This window comes from Erythranthe guttata, chromosome 7, assembly GCF_056151865.1.
Source record: "Erythranthe guttata isolate IM_541 chromosome 7, IM_541, whole genome shotgun sequence".
In the NCBI taxonomy this organism is placed as follows: domain Eukaryota; kingdom Viridiplantae; phylum Streptophyta; class Magnoliopsida; order Lamiales; family Phrymaceae; genus Erythranthe; species Erythranthe guttata.
In genome coordinates, this window is record NC_142539.1 from 4,670,247 (window position 1) to 4,674,494 (window position 4,248).

The window sequence follows — 4,248 nt, forward strand, 5'->3', positions numbered from 1 at the left end:
TTTTTTTTTTTCAAAAACTGTTTTTATTCAAAAAACATTTTTTACGCCGGATTCCGGCGTTGACTTTTCGATTTTTTTTTCGCCGGTTTCCAGCGTTGACTTTTTTTTTCTTCCAGATTTTTTCGCAGGTCTCCGGCGTTGACTTTTTTTAGTGTTTTTTTTTTATGTCCTCCGCTAAACGTTGACCGTAATTGTGCTGTCACTGACAGTAAATTAACGTAATTATACTGTAATGACAGTTAATTAACGTAATTAGACTGCCATTGACAATACATTTATGTAATTGTTCTGCCGTTCACAGTAAATTAACGTAATATTATTATTTTTTTTATTTTTTTTATTTTTTGTTATTTATTTATTTGATTTGATTTGTTGACGAGTCAACGTAATTATATTACTGTCGTTGACAGCAAAATAACTGTAAACACAATAATATTACTGTCAACAACATCAATATTATTATTTTTTTGGGTTTTTTTATTTTTGTTTGAGTTATTCACGGAGTAACGTAATAATATTACTGTCTATTATTGTAATATTACTGTAAACACAATAATAGGGAAAATTACAGTTTATGTCCCTAAACTTTACCACTAAAACGATTTATGTCCCCAAACATTTCAATCCGCGAAATATATCCTCAAACTTGCCACTTTTGATCACTTTATGTTCTGCCGTTAACGTCGGCAGCTAACTTCGACGAAAATTGCACGCGTGGCTCATGTGACGTCTATGTGGCCGTTAAATGTGACGTGGAATAATATATTGAATATTAAATATTGACGTGGCACAATAATATACTAATTTCCTCTAACTCATTCTCCCAAATCCCAAATCACGTTTCATACCCATAAACCCTAATTTTTCCACACTTCACAATTTCAATCACCTCAACTCATTCCCAAATTTTCAATCTAATCTGCATTCTTGCTCTAACCCATACTAAAATCGAAGTCATAAACCCATAAAAAATCCAAACATTTTCACATTTGAAGAGTTTTTTCCTTCTCAGAAGCTACGCAGCTTTGGGTGATTTCTAGAGAAGAAAATGTCAAGAAGGAGCGAATCCGGCCTTCAGTGGACTCCAAACTACAGTAAGTATCCTTTACTTTGTAGCTATGTTGTTAAATTATGTGGAAATGTGATTTTTCTTTTGTCTAATTTTTGTATTTTTTTTTTTTTGTTTTTTTGTTTTTTTTTGGCTTCCTCAAACCCCGTAGTTGAAATGGGTGAACCTACATGTTTCAGCATAAACTTTTTTTATGGTGGAATTATGAGGCTTGAACCAACTAGAACATATATAAGAGGGCAGGTAGAATGCTTTGATTTTTTGGATATTGACTAATTTGGTATATTAGATATGTGGGATTTTGCAAATGCTTTAGGGTACACTGAGAAGGGAAGTTTCAAATTTTGGCTAAAACATGAGAATTGTTTTAGGCCAATTGAAACTGATGTTGATGTTCTTAGCATAGCTTACTGTATTCCTTCAAACTTTGAAGTTCAGATGTTCATTGAAAAGGTTAATAACTCAGAGGGGGGTACTGAATCTGTCATAAGCGATGAAATTGGGATAGATGAAACTGGGGTAGAGTTAAGTGATGAGGGTGATGACAGTGAAGATGATGACATTTTTTATGAGTCTGAGTATGATATGGAGGATGATGATAAGCTATTTGAAGCTTATGTTGATCCTGAAGCTGAGTTTGGTGGTTTAAACAAGGGCAAGGGTAAGATAGATGAGGGTAGTGAATTCATAAGTAGTGGGATGTTTGATAATCTATATAATGAAGAAGGGGAGGAAAATCTTGTTGCTAATGATGATGACTTTGTCAGTGGTGGTAGTGATGAAGAAAGTGTTGGAGTGAAATACCCTAAGTTCAATCCTAGGACTGAAAAAAAGAATCCAGAACTTAAACTAGGATTAATTTTCAGTAGCAGGGATGAGGCTAAGTTGGCCATTGAGATTCATTGCTTTAGGAGAGGTATGATGATAAAATTTCAGAAGGTTGACAAGATTAGGTTGAGGGCAGTTTGTACAAAAGATGGATGTGAGTGGTTTTGCTATGTGGGAAAAATGCAGGGGGATGGTGCTTGGCAAATTAAGAGCTATAATCCAAATCATAACAAATGCTCTTGGAATTATAACAACACAAGCATTAAATCAGGTTGGATTGGGAAAACTTTTGTCAAAAAATTGAAAGAAAATCCAAAATTGGGCACAAGTGAATTTAGAAATGAAGCCTGTATCACCTTAAACGCCAATGTATCTGGATCACATGCCTATAGGGCAAAGCAAACGGCTCTGAAACTGATTCAGGGGACTTTAGAGGAACAGTTTAGCAAAATAAGGGATTATTGTCAAGAGTTAGATAGGAGTAACCCTGGCTCTACTGTGAGAATGCAGTTGAATGATGAAAACAGGTTTAAAAGATTTTATATGTGTTTTAATGCATGTAAAATTGGGTTTAGGAATGACTGCAGGCCAGTGGTTGGGGTAGATGGATGTTGGTTAAAGGGTAATCATTGGGGTCAGTTGCTTAGTGCAGTTGGATTAGATCCAAACAATAACATCTATCCAATTGCATATGCAATAGTTGAGAGTGAGACAAAAGAGAGTTGGATGTGGTTTTTGAATATGCTGAATATTGATCTCAACTTTAGTGAAAATGAACACACATGGACATTCATGTCTGACAAGCAAAAGGGCTTGATTCCAGCCTTTGAAACCTTGTTCCCAACTACTGAAAATAGGTACTGTGTTAGGCATCTTCATAGTAATATGAAAAGGGATGGTTTCACTGGATTGGCCATTAAACCAGCATTATGGGCTGCAGCAAGGGCAACTAGAGTTGAGGAATTTCAGAGGAGAATGCAAGAGTTGAAGGAGATAGATGAAAATGCCTATATTTGGCTAGTCAAAAAACCTCCACAAAACTGGTATAGGTCTTATTTCACTACCTATCCCAAGTGTGATATTTTGTTGAATAATATGTGTGAGTGTTTCAATAGCTTCATACTGGATGCAAGAGAAAAAACCAATTATCTCTTTGCTTGAATCTATTAGAAACCTTTTGATGACAAGAATTCCGATAAATAGAGAAAAAACACTTAAGTGGGATGGTCCTCTTTGTCCTAAGATTAAGCAAGTGTTGGTGAAGACAATGAAAGAAGCTAGATAGTGCATTCCAATAAGGTCAGATGAGTGGAATTTCCAAATTATGGGACCTTCAACTCAGCACAGTGTTGATGTCAGAGAGAGGAGATGCAGCTGTAGGAAATGGGATCTCACTGGAATCCCTTGTAAACATGCATGTTCTGCTATCTGGTGCAGAAATGAAGATCCAGAATCTTATGGTTACAAAGTGGAGACCTATCTGAAATGCTATGAAACTCCTATCTTTCCTTTAAATGGACCTGAATTGTGGTCTGCCAGTACAATAGAGCCTCCATTACCACCCAATTACACAGATAAAGTAGGTAGGCCTCAAAGAATTAGGAGGAGAGAAGCAGATGAGCCACCTGTTGCAAAAAATCCTCATAGGCTGGTTGGAGTTAAAAGATCAAACAAGTGCAGGACATGTGGAGGCACAAACCACAACTCCAAAACATGCAAAAAGAGGAAATTTTCACATGTTCAAGAAGGGAGCAAGGGTGCTGGTATGAGTGCTGAGCAAGGAAACCAAAGGAATGAAGTTGAAGCTTCAACTCAAGCTTCAGTTTCAACTCCACAAGTACCACAACCACCAATTCACACTGCAAAAGATAAAGAAAAATTATAGGTTTATAATTGTATTATTTTTTTTAATTTCAGTATCTCAATGTATATAATATATAAAATTTCATTTATGCAAGTTATTTGTTCAAAATTGCAGTTTAGAAGACCTCAGGAGAAAATGACAGTAACAGGCAGAAAGAACATAATTGGATCCTTTAAGGTATTTAAATTAATATTTTCATAATTATGTTTTTTTTTAATAAATATTTATATTAATTTATATTTTTTTTTATTAATTACAGCCAAGTCAATCTTCTCCAACAATCCAGGCTTCAATGATTATAAAAGGAGGTGTTAATTTCATAACACTGTCCAATTTAGCATCATCAGTGACCAATCAACTTAAGGGAAACTCAGGCTCTGAAATTGGTGCAAGTTCTTTTAAGTCAGCCTCTGTATCCATCACAAATTCCAAGGCATCTTCCAAGTCAGTAGTTGCTTCCAAGTCAGCCTCCAAGATGAAGAAGTGA

At 35.4% G+C, this 4,248-nt stretch overlaps 1 pseudogene; it reads left to right on the plus strand.

Moving 5' to 3' along the window:
• Positions 1-1,740: 1,740 nt before the first annotated feature.
• Positions 1,741-4,248, plus strand: LOC148769026 (uncharacterized; annotated as a pseudogene).